This window comes from Cervus canadensis, chromosome 28 (assembly GCF_019320065.1).
Source record: "Cervus canadensis isolate Bull #8, Minnesota chromosome 28, ASM1932006v1, whole genome shotgun sequence".
Classification (NCBI taxonomy): Eukaryota; Metazoa; Chordata; class Mammalia; order Artiodactyla; family Cervidae; genus Cervus; species Cervus canadensis.
This window is the reverse complement of record NC_057413.1, coordinates 21,883,417-21,896,663: the sequence shown is the minus strand read 5'-3', so window position 1 is coordinate 21,896,663 and position 13,247 is coordinate 21,883,417. Positions and strand designations below refer to the sequence as shown.

Here is a 13,247-nt window from a genome sequence, read left to right as displayed (position 1 = left end):
ATAACAGTACCTGAGAGGCACCTGCCAAGTGAATTTTAATAAAAATTAATAAAATGTGTAGGGCTTCCCAGGTAGCTCAAATGATAAAGAATCTGCCTGCAATAAAATGTGTATATCTGGACAAGTTCTCAAATTTCAGTCTCCAATTCAGAAAGAGTTGAGCTTTTTGCCTTTAGCTAAAATTTGGTGGGAGTGTAAATTCAGATACAAGTCTTTAGACAGCTTCCTCTAAAAAATATTTTAGATTCTCTTACAGATTCTTTCTCCCTCAGCATTCCTCTACCAATCCAGAGTTTTACCCCCATGGCCAGCTGTGCACCTCGCCCCCAATCAGACCAAGTCTCAGCTTATGCAGGGGAAAGGCTGAGCTGGAAACTTAAGTAAAGAAATTAGAATGCAGTGTGAAAATTTACACGAGTGTCTCAACACAGAGATTAAAATGCGTGGAAATGCAACTATAAGTGTGCAAAACTGTGCAAATTCCATCGAGGAGCACATAGGATGAAGGAGAGGAGCCCAGCTGACCTGAAAAGGAAGAGGCGGAGTGGGGTGAAGTGCAGGAAGAAAAGGAGAAAAGGGACAGAAAGGAAGTGGGCAGAAGAAAAGCATCCTCAAAATTATTAGGATTTGAGGGAGGTTGGTGGTCCAGGCTCCATATCTTTCCGTCTTTTCGTCCAGGTATGAGAGGAGAGATTGTTCTCTCAAAGGATGTAGGCTTGTTGCAGAAGAGGATCTGGCTCCTCTAGTCCAAGACTATCTTGGCTTTGGGAGCGCCTTGCAGCTCTTTGCATCATCGGATGGACAAGTGGAGTGCCTTGGGGACGTACTTGAGGTGAGTTTTCTTTTAATGTTCCAGAACCGCTGGGATGGGTAGCTTGGAAGCTGAACAGATGCCTCGGTTTTCGCGCTTGGACGCTGTGGGAGAGTCGACCTGTGGCAGCTGCAGCTTTGAGATCCAAGGAAGCGTCTTACTTCTTAAGGTTTTGTTTGAAACGTGAAATATGAGAAAGTTTCTGTTGCTCACTCCACACAGTTCTGAATCTTTCTCCTGAAGAAACTCTTCCTAACATTTGCAACAGGCTCCTTTACTCCTTACATGATGCCAGGAGGAGTCTCAAAGGAGTCTGAAGAGCAGAACAGGAACTGAAGACCTTGGTTGCAGAAAGCCAGTCACAGAACAAAGAGTGATACCTACAGTGGAAACCACTCTCCCCTCACTCCTAGTACAGGCACAAAGGCAATATAGAGGACTCCTTCACAAGCCAAGGGGATGACCTCAAAATTGGCTGTACAGATGACTTGTGACAACTGATGGACAGTTACAGCTTCCTCTGGAGATTAAGAAAAGGAGAGGGTGCATTATGGAAGACTTCCAGGTTTCCTGGCTTCTGTAGATGGAAAAAGAGACTGCTTTCTGAACATTTAGCAGATTTCTTGCCTGGTTTTCCCTTGTGTGGCTGAAATTTTTTTTTTTAAGTGCATCCTCCTGTGGATCTATTTAGGCATTGTGAGGCCAGAATCTGAAACTGTACAAACAGCTCTAACCTGGAGATATGCGTTGTTCAGTAGTTTGGAAGGAGGGTGTCCCTGGAGAGTACGTAGATTGAGGTTGAAACGGATGTATTGGGATTGGGAGTACAAGAGTTCATTATCTATCTGTAGAAAACAAAGAAATGAGTTTTCCCCTGGATTGATTTTGGACCCTGGAGTTCAGAATGTTTGCCATTTCAGACTGCAAACTTTCCTAAAATACCCGTGTGTGCTAAGTCTCTTCAGACTCTTTGTAACCCCATGGATTGTAGCCCGCCAGGCTCCTCTGTCCATGGGCTTCTCCAGGCAAGAATACTGGAATTGGGTAGCCATGCCCTCCTCCAGAGGATCGGATCAAACCCATGTCTCTTATGACTCCTGCATTGGCAAGTGTTCTTTACCACTAGTGCCACCTGGGAAGCCCCTTAGAATACCCAGAAAAATACTATTTCCCTTTATAGATTTCTGCTGAGGTGACTGCCATCTTTTCCTCATTTATCATTTGTTTGTAGCTAAACAACTTTTATGTAAGCTCCAGAGTTTGAGGGTCTCTGATGGAAAAAGTGACCACCAGTGCATCAAGTTGTCAACTACTGGCAGTGAAGTCTAGTGAAATATTTTAGTGAAATCTTCTTCAGCCTCCTGCAACCTGGGTTAGGAAGGAGCTAGAATAAAAGAACCACAAAAGAACTTCAGTGATTAACTTTCTGACAAGGACTCAGGTGGCCTGTCCATTAGGTCAACACAGACCACCATTTGCTGATACTTTCAGATTCCATACAAGTGGGAATTGGATGGTTGGGAAAACTGCTACTTGCTTTTTATAACTTTTTGGTGGTGGTGACTGCTGAGAATGCTTAGAGAGATTCGGTCAATAACAGAGCTAACAATGGGTAACCTTAGTGAATGGGCACGATTCCTTCCTGTGTAAGGTTAAGAAAGAATTGCCATAGCCAAGAAGACTGAGTTTGACAAAGATATTTCAGGCAGCAAGAGGTCTTAGGGTATGTGGGCAAGAAGAATATGTGAAAATGTGGGTACTGGGGATGGAAACCAGTGTCTTATGCATGCTAAGCATGCATTCTATCACTGAGCCATACCCCCAGGTCCTCATTGAGTTCTCAGAAGACTTTTCATACCTTCTAGTGACCAGCATTGCATCTGAAGACCAAGTTATCAAAACAAAACAACCTTAAGTTCAATTCTGCTATTTCTAAACTCCTTAGCTTTATCCTCTCTCAGGCATGGTTGTTCCAGGAGAAAGAAACCTTAATGATAGAAAGAAAGGCACTGTTCCTGATTTGCAGTCAGCGTGTGAGGAACTTGCCTCCAAGTTGGATTCCCATCAGATTAGATTGCCTGAATTGCACTTCCATTCCATCACTTGGGTGAGTCCTCGGATACAGCGTTCTCCTGCAATCTTTTTGAATATTATTCTCTGTATTCTTTTGACTCTTGGATACATTGCACAGTCCAAAAAATAAAATAAAATTTACTTAAGTGCATGTTAAAATACTCCAAAATTGAATATGAATAGAAAAAATCTAACTCTATTTCAAAAGGATAATATAACCTTATCCAAGAGAAAAATAGAGAACCCATCCAAGTCAATGTTTTACACAGTACTTTATCCCAATTATAAAGACAAGAAAAAAAGCAAACAAATTGTAACCCCTATGTAGAAGGGTTATTGTTTGTAGTGTTAAGGGTATGTCAATTCTGATATTTTGTGTGAATTTTACTTTTATTTGGTATGTGTGAATTTACCTTTGTGTGATTGGGGAAATGAATACATATATTGTTGAAGTTCAGGGGTTTCACTATGGGGTGAAGAGGTAAGTAACAAGTAACTGTTGGCACTGGATAGGAAATGTATATGTGTGTGTGCATGCATGTATGTATGTGTATCTGTCATTTTCCCTCTAGATCTAATAGGGCTAGGAAAGCTAATACCTCAGTATCAATAAGTAATGCTAGCCCAATATCTTGATTTTTGAATATTGATCCCCACTAAAAGGAAACGGAGCTACTAGTAGGATTCACAGACTCTAGGGCTGGACCAGAGATAGTGTAAGATGTACCTGAGATGCCTTTCCATACTATAATAAAAGTGCTCAAAAATCATGAGGATAATTCAAAAGGATCCAGAAACCAACCTGAAGGGCCTCTCACTGGTCAGATCAGGGGCACTTTGAGATGAATAATGACAATAAATGATTACAACCCTTGGATACTTAAATGAATGAATATGGAAGAAGAAAATTTTTTCCTTACAGTGGTATGCCAACTAATAAATGCAAGGGAAATAATGAAGTTTTAAAATCACCATTTAGCCACCATCAGAATAATAGATTCTGGCAAATACATAAATCAGTGCTAAAAGCATAGGAGAAATTTTGATAAGGATCAGAATATTTATATAGTCTCAGGGTATCCCTTCCTGATTACTTGTTAATTATAAGAGGGAAAATAAGTTTACAGGGAAAGAAACCTATTAGACACAGCTTTAACCAACTGATCAAAACTGACATCACTAATGATATTAGACAAGACTTCTTATTAGCATTAAATGTCCTGAATTTAATCACTGTGCTGTGGCAAGGAAGTGTGCTTGCTTTTAAGATATATAGGAAATACTCAGAGATCAAACCCAGGTCTCCTGCATTGCGGCAGATTCTTTACTGTCTGAGACACCAGGAAGCCCCCAATATCATTAAGATATATAGGGGAAAGAGGTAAATTGGGAGGTTGGGATTGACATATACACATTACTATATATCAAATAGATAACTAACAAGGACTGTTAGCATAAGAAACTCAATAGCATGAGAAACTCAATACTCTGTATTGACCTACATGGGGAAAGAATCTAAAACAGAGTGGATATATGTATAGCTGATTTACTTTGCTGTACAACAGAAACTAAGACATTATAAATCAACTATACTCCAAAAAAATCTTTTTAAAATAACCATGTTAAAAAAAGAACTATATACTGATGTATAAAATAAAAAGGTTATGATGGAAGTATTTAAGAAGATTGTGGATAAAAAGATATAACACCTGAAAATTGCTCTCAGTTTAGAAAAATATACTTTGTCTGAGTAATTGTATATTCCACAGTTGTTGGTTACTGAGGGAGAGGCAACCCAGTGTTCTGAAATGACCCCAAGATTTGGACAGTATGTGCTTCCCTAGTGGTTCCCATTATATTGAAAACATTGCTAAGCAGAGACAAAGATGAAAATTTCCCAATTTACATTTGAATTTAAGAAATGTTTTGCCCTATTTTCCCTGTTAATATGATGGCACACTTCTTTTGAGTTTGGGGGATCTTTGCAGAGTAGACTGAATAATGGCTCCCAAAGATAGCAGGTCCCAAGCCCCAGAATCTGTGGATGTTACCTTATATAGAAAAAGGTCTTTGCAGCTTTAATTATATTAACGATCTTAAACTGGGGAGATTACTTTGGATTATACGGCTAGGCCCAAAGTAATCACAAGTGTTTTTAAAAGAGAAGGGCAGAGGGATTTCACATATAGAGAGGAGAAGGCAGTGTGACCACGGTGGCAGAGATTGGAGCAAGGCCGCCACAGGCTAAGGAATGCCACCAGCCACCAGAAGTTGAAAGAGGCAAGATTGGGCACACACACCCCAGAGCCCCTGGAGGGAGCACCACTGGCCAATACCCTGATGTCTGTCTAGTGATACTAATTTTGGATTTCTTGCCTCCAGAAGGGTAAAGAACAAATTTCTGTCGTTTTAAGCCACCAGGTTTATGCTAACTTGTTATGGCCTCTGTCGGATACTAATAGACTTGTGCTCTGCCAGCTACCTTGAGAGGTTTTGAGGGTCATGAAGTCTAAAGAGTGCACCACCGAAACGAATGTCCTAGGTTCTTGTGAGCAGGCAACGAATAAAGGAATAAAGAAAAAACACAGTTTAAGCCACAGTTGGAGGTGCCGGGGATTGAACCCGGGGCCTCGTACATGCGAAGCACGTGCTCTACCACTGAGCTACACCCCCTCACTGAATCACCAGCTGTGAGGTTTCTTCAGGAAATAGCTCACCACATTCTGTGGGCCTCTCCCCAACTGGTGTTTGTTGTTTTAGCAGTATTATGTGTTGCAGCAGGATTTATGACTTTTTTAAGACAAAGGAGACGTCAGGGAGTTGTGAAGGATACTGATTCTTTCTTTAGCAAATAAAACTTGAAGTGGAACAAAAAATACTGAAAATGTGTCAGAAAATTGATCGAGTTTTCCGTAGACAAAACACTTCTTGCTATTTGATGTTTGCTTTACAGGAATGTTAAGGACAAGATTTTAATGGGAAAACCCCAGGTGAAAATAAAAATCACCATCAATTCGTTCAGCGATTCATTCCCAACACTCTATTCATTTTTATTACATCCTGAAGGCAACTAAGAAGGTTCATAGAATGGTCTAGGAGAATGGTGCTCAAGGTATGAATTAAGCGGGCAGATTCAGGGATGGAAAGAAGTGTGGAATTTTAAAAGCAAGTTAGTAGGTAGTTAGATACAGGTTGGAGAGACCTATTGGATTTACAGAGCAAGAAACAAAGTGGGAGGCACATAAAAGAGAGCCCCATCATTCAAGAAATAGGAAGAAAAGCAAAAAAGAAGTTAATTGTTCTTTTGCACCCTTGGCAATGAAAGTAAGGAGCCCTAAAAACTGGACCAAGCTGTGCACCCTGCGTTAACCACATGTTGCTTTCATTGTATTGGCATATAATCTTTTGAAATTTCTACCCTATATTTGCTATGGTTTTCTCATACTAAGTTTCTGACTTTTCCACTCAATCCTCTTCTCTCTTAAATTACAGAGGTAAATTTCCTTGGAGAAGTCTATGATTGGAAAGGGGGAAAAATTCCATCTGGACCTGAGCCCTAATGTAATACATAAAACCAATGGTGAAAATTCATGATATTCTTTTACATGTTTAGTCTGTATTCACCTTTTGCAACTTGATGAATTCCTGTACTTCAGTTCAGTTCAGTTGCTCAGTCGTGTCTGACTCTTTGTGACCCCATGGACTGCAGCACGCCAGGCTTCCCTGTCCATCACCAACTCCTGGAGCTTGCTCAAACTCATAACCATCGAGTTGGTGATGCCATTCAACCATCTCATCCTCTGTCATCCCCTTCTCTTCCTGCCTTCAATCTTTTCCAGCATCAGTGCCTTTCCCAAAGAGTCAGTTCTTTGCATCAGGTAGTCAAGTATTGGAGTTTCAGCTTCACCATCAGTCCTTCCAATGAATATTCAGGACTAATTTCCTTTAGGATTGGCTGGCTGAATCTCCTTGCAGTCCAAGGGACTCTCAAGAGTCTTCTCCAACACCACAGTTCAAAAGCATCAATTCTTCAGCACTCAGTTTTCTTTATAGTTCAACTCTCACATCCATCCATGACTACTAGAAAAACCATAGCTTTGACTAGATGGACCTTTGTTGGCAAAATAATGTCTCTGCTTTTTAACAAGCTGTTTAGGTTGATCATAACTTTTCTTCCAAGGAGCAAGTGTCTTTTAATTTCATGGCTGCGGTCACCATCTGCAGTAATTTTGGAGCCTAAGAAAATAAAGTCTGTCATTGTTTCCACTGTTTTCCCATCCATTTGCCATTAAGTGATGGGACCAGATGCCATGATCTTAGTTTTCTGAATGTTGAGTTTTAAGCCAACTTTTTCACTCTCCTCTTTCACTATCATCAAGAGGCTCTTTAGTTCTTCGATTTCTTTCATAAGGGTGGCATCATCTGCATATCTTAGGTTACTGACGTTTCTCCCGGCAATCTTGATTCCAGCTTGTGTTTCATCCAGTCCAGCATTTCTCATAATGTACTCTGCATATAAGTTAAATAAGCAGGGTGACGATATACAACCTTGACGTACTCCTTTTCCTATTTGGAACCAATCTGTTGTTCCATGTCCAGTTCCAACTGTTGCTTCTTGACCTGCATCAGATTTCTCAGGAGGCAGGAAAGGTGGTCTGGTATTCCCATTTCTTGAAGAATTCTCCAGTTTGTTGTGATCCACACAGTCTTATGGTTGGAGCATGTGAATGCATTTCTCTTAACACAGTAGATACAAGTGGCAAAAAGACATCATAAAATTGTACTTTGAAAACAAAAAGAGAAAAAATATGTCAACAGAATAGAAAATGACCTATTACTCCTATTAAAGAAAGTCTGGCTCCTGAGCGCTAGCTCTTACTCTTTCTTTGAAGAGGTAAATCCTAAAATGAAGACATTTAACTTGGGAAAGATCTTATCCTACTTAAAATGTTGATGAAATCAAAACTACAATGAGATATCAGCTCACACCAACCAGAATGGCTATCCTAAAAGAATCCAGAAGCAATATATACTGGAGAGAGTATGGAAAGAAGGGAACCCTCCTACACTGTTGATGGGAATGTAAACTGGTAGAGCAGCCATTATGGAGCAAAATATGGAGATTCCCTAAAAAACTAAAAATAGAGCTATTGTATGACCCTGCAACCTCACTCTTGGGTCTATATCCAGATAAAAACATGATCTAAAAGAATACACGCACCTCAGTGTTCATTGCAGCACTGCTTACAGTAACAGAAGCAACCTAAATGTCCATCAATAGAGGAATGGATAAAAAAGATGTGGTACATATATACAATGGACTATTATTCAGCCATTAAAAATGAAATAATACCACTTGCAGCAACATGGATGGACCTAGAGATTGCCAAACTGAGTGAAGTAAGTCAGACAGAGAAGGAGAAATATCGTATGACGTCCCCTATATGTGGAATCTAAAAAACAAAGGATCCAAATGAACTTACAAAACAGAAAGAGACTCACAGACTTAGAAAACAAATTATGGTTGCTGGGGGGAAGGATGAGGGGAAGGGATACTTAGGGACTTTTGATGGCCATGTATACACTGCTATATTTAAAATGTATAAGCAACAAGGACCAGTTGGATAGTATATGGAACTCTGCTCAATGTTATGTGCAGCCTGGACAGGAGGGGACTTTAGGGGAGAACGGATACATGTATATGTATGACTGAATTCCTTCACTGTCCACCTGAAACTATCACAACATTGTTAATAGGCTATTCCCCAATACAAAATAAAAAGTTTTCTTATAAAGTTGCTGAGCAGAAACAAAGGCATGAGCTTCCTAGTTCATATTGGAAGTTAGCACCATCTTGACTGCAAAACTAGCAAAACATTTTATTTAAAAGAAACTTGACATCTAATTCAATTATGTATACTGATTTAAAAATACTAGTAAATATCATATTACCACGAGAGGGGAGACAGTGTCAATTATAAGAATACAAAACTGGTTCAACAATAGAAATACATTTTTGCAATTGTTTTTACTACATTAGAATAGGAAGTAGGAAATTATTAATAAAATAAGCCATATATTTATAATATATAATCATTTTAACCCACATTGGAGCACTCAAACCAGTGACTCTCAAACTTTAACGTGCAGAGGAAACACTTAGGGATCCTGTCGAAATGTTGGTTCTAGTTCAGTAAGTCTGAGGGGGAACTAACATCCTGCATTCTAACAAGGTACCACCAACTGCTTTGGTCCAAGGACCCAGGGTCTGGAAAATTTCTTTCCGATAGAGGGCGCAACAGTCTCAGATAAAATTACTTCTGTAACAACTAAATTTGCTGCTGCTGCTGCTGCCAAGTCACTTCAGTCGTGTCCGACCCTGTGCGACCCCACAGACGTCAGCCCACCAGGCTCCCCCGTCCCTGGGATTCTCAAGGCAAGAACACTGGAGTGGGTTGCCATTTCCTTCTCCAATGTGTGAAAGTGAAAAGTGAAAGTGAAGTCGCTCAGTCATGTCCGACTCGTAGCGACCCGATGGACAGCAGCCTACCAGGCTCCTCTGTCCATGGGATTTTCCAGGCAAGAGTACTGGAGTGGGGTGCCATTGCCTTTCTAACTAAATTATCTAGTTAAGTCCTATTCTCCAGTAAGAGTGAAAACAGACCAAAACTGGAAATTAATCTCTGACATTTGAGATCTTCAGCCCAAGGTACTTCCCAATGGAGCTATCGATGCCTAACTCTGACTTCTTCACATCCACCAGGGAAAATAAATTTCTCGATTTCCAAGTTTGGAACGCTGTCTTCTTGCTCAATCTGCAGTCTAATCATGGCCAACACGGTTCAGAGAACCAAACACGCTAAAAAAAATTGACTTGAGATCGTGTGTTTTTCTTTTGTTAAATTCTGCCATCCTTGTCTCTTCTTTCCTGCTTTTTTTTTCTTTCCTGCTTTTTAAATATTAATAATACCGCAAAGTGAAACCAAAGGCAAAAAGGCTCGTCAATTTGGTGACGGGCTTTCTGTTCGGAATCTCGAGCTGCTGAATGAGCCCAGGCTTTGTCTTTTCGTGTCATCTTTTCCTCCTTACGCAGCCACCCTGAGTGTTGCCAAACCGGAGGAGCGGGAAAAGAGCAGCACTAATACTAATAGCAAATAGTTGTGAAATAGGCTTACTTTCTTTTTGAGCAAGGAAAAGAGTAAAAAGTGAAAGAAACAAAGGCCTTTCAAAAGTGGAGGTGCCGGGGATTGAACCCGGGGCCTCGTGCATGCTAAGCACGCGCTCTACCACTGAGCTACACCCCCTAGCCGACAGTAAACCCTCGGGAATATATTCAAGACAGAAGACAGTTTTGGGTCAGTTTTACAAGAATTAACATTAAGCTAAAGTCTAGTGTGTCAAATTTCACTTATTTCCAAAAACCTTAAATCTAGAATCTAAATATAGGCCCTATATCATGCTTTGCTAAAAGAAGAGTAAATTGCATTCTAGACGGAGAGCCCCCGTTGGTGGTCCTGGGACCTTTTTGCTTCTGCCTGTCTGGAATCACTTCCCTGCCGCAGTTAGAAGAGCCTGATGAAATATTTTCTCTCCTTACTTCATTTTCTCTTTCCTAGATGCTTTAAAGGACTGCCAGAAAGTCACAGAGTATAATGCGGTGGAAAGCAACCAAATTAGCTCCAGAAGAGAGAAGATGGAAGGACAAATGGAGAGCCGTTTGTTTCGGCCGCCGAGAGAGGGGGCTCCTTGGCTACGATCGCACCCCCTTTTGGGTAGAATAGAAGGCCATTTAAGAAGGTTAATGTGATGCGCATTAACCCTCGGTTAGAAACCCTTCGCACTGCTGCTGGACTAGTTCACTCACCGCATCCTTCTCAGAGGCTCTGAGCCTCTCGCGTCCAGCCCCATAAACCAACAGAGCCTCAGGTAACATTGGGAAAGTTTCTTAAATGGGCAAAAAACACAATAAGGTACTGCGGTAAATAACAATACCAAATAATGCAATAACAATAGCAAATAATGAACTCAGTTCAAGATGTTAGAAATGAACAAAATAAGCCAAAAAGAAGGAAGGGTTGATAAAGACGAAAAGAAAATGAGTTGTGTTTTTTATTTTGTTTTTTTTTTTAAGTAGAACTAGTTAAAAAAAAAAAAAACTGGATATTTGAAAAGTCGACAAAGCTCTAACCATCATAATCAAGAAAAGGAAAAAAAAAAGTGCAGACACACAAAACTAGAACTGATGGGAGGAAATATCTATCAAATAACTATCAAACAGGAAAACTTTTAAAAAATCATAAAGACACAACTGAGCAAATGACTTGAAAACTTTAGATGAAGTGGATTTTATAAATGCACTATATCCAAATTACTTCTTGTAGAGACAGAAAGTCTAAACATGTCATTACTATAGAAAAACAGTTGAACAGGCAACTCCCCAAAAAGGGAACCAAGCACAAATACTTTCACAAAGAAATTTTACCAATTTCAGAAAATAATGATGCTACTTAAAATTTTCAAAGCATGGAGAAAGAAGGAGCTCTTCCAGTTCATTTTATAACATGAGTACAATGCTCATCACAAACTTTTTCAGTTTGCACAGAAAATGAAAAATATAGTCTAATTTCATATAATACAGAATGTCCAAGTGGGGTTTATTCCAGAAATGCAAAGATCACTCATTATCAAGGAAGACATTAACAAAGATTCTCTCCTTTACCAATCTCTACTCAGGATTCCCTGAACTCTTTTCCTCATAGAACTTGACTTTTGGATTTCTGTTTTCTTCTCTGTGTTGTTCACTTTTAGCAAGAATCCTGTTAGGTTGGTTTGGCTAGAATCCTCTGTTTGTATATCTGGTTACCCTTGATATCTAATTGTGTTCCTCATCCTCTACCATCCCCTAGGTAATGTCTGATCACCTTGGACTGCTTTCAGCAGGAATCCTGTTTGGTTGGTTTAGCCAGAATTCTGCCTTACCTCAGATGTTTCCTCTTAAGTAATTTTCTATCCACTGACCCTCACCCACCCTCCCCTGCTTCTTAGCTATAAATTCCCACTTGCCTATGCTGTATTTGAAATTGATTCTATTTCTGTACTGAGGCCTTTTCCCCTATCACAATATTCCTGAATGAAATCATTTTTACCTCTTATCTACTGTCCAGCTCTGGTTTATCTTTGACAACAGTAATATAATCCATCAAATTAATAAACATAAGGAGAAAAACCATACATGATCATCTCCATAGTTGCACAATAGGCATTGACAAAAGTCAACATATATTCAACACTGTAGAGGATTGAATAATGTCCAGCAAAAATTCATGTCCACTTGGAACCTGAAAATGTGACCTTATTTAGAAATAGTGTCTTTAAAGATATAATTGGTTTAAAAGACATCATATTGGATTAGGATGAGTTCCTAAATCCAATGACTGATGTCCTTACAAGAGGAGAATGTGCAGAGACAGAGATACAGAGGGATGAAGGTCATATGATGATGGAGGCAGAGATTAGCGTGATGCAGCTACAATCCAAGGATTGCCAGGAGCCACCAGAAACTAAGATGAGGCATTATTTGAAAGGAGATACAGATGTAAGGTAAATCTGGTTAATTAAAAACTCAGAAATAAATTAAAAAAAAAAAAACACAACTCAGAAGCATGGCAGCAGGAAGAACTCCATGTGCTCATCAGAGAAATTGTGGAAATTTTATAAATTATCCGGAAATGGTTCTAAGGGCATATGTCATGTTAAGAAAGGTTAATTCAAGAAAACATACTAAAGTTCAGTAATAACAATGAGAATCTGTGTCATCTGAATCACAACCTACTCCCTCCCTCTCTCTTCCCAGGCCAAGCTGACAGAAATTCTACTCCAAACTATACAGCCAAGGAAACAAAGTTCCCACTCCCCCAACCCATTTCCATTTGGAAAGCTCTAGTATCTTTCCTCCATTTCTTTCTTTCTTTTTTTTTTTCTTTCCTCCATTTCTAATCACACCCTCAGCTCCTTCTTGCAGACACTAAGTCCTGGAAAAGTGCAGCCAAGAGGTGAGGGCTCTCATCTTTCCACTCATGGAAAACAGATTCTATTTTATCATGTCCTGAAAATACTGGGGCCCCTTCATGCCCATCATGAGACAGAGGTTCCAGGCCAGGAGAGAGATGCCAAGAAGACCTAAGGTGTTGCCTCGTGCCCAGCACCCAGCTACTATAACAGGAGTGTTACTCAGAAAGAAGTATGCTACTGTCTGCCCCCAGCTGAAAGGCTGAAGGGAATCCTTCAAGTTGAAGCAAGAAGCTGATGAACAGCAATACAAAACTGAAGAAAAATATACAACTTCTTGGTAAAGGAAAACAGA

The 13,247-nt window shown here is 39.9% G+C and overlaps 2 non-coding genes across 2 annotated transcripts; both read right to left on the bottom strand.

Moving 5' to 3' along the window:
- Nucleotides 1-5,485: 5,485 nt before the first annotated feature.
- TRNAA-CGC lies at nucleotides 5,486-5,557 on the bottom strand. The gene has a single exon. It is a non-coding gene; the product is annotated as a tRNA-Ala (tRNA).
- A 4,559-nt stretch (nucleotides 5,558-10,116) lies between these two features.
- On the bottom strand, nucleotides 10,117-10,188 carry TRNAA-AGC. Its single transcript has one exon. It is a non-coding gene; the product is annotated as a tRNA-Ala (tRNA).
- Between the last annotated feature and the right edge of the window lie 3,059 nt (nucleotides 10,189-13,247).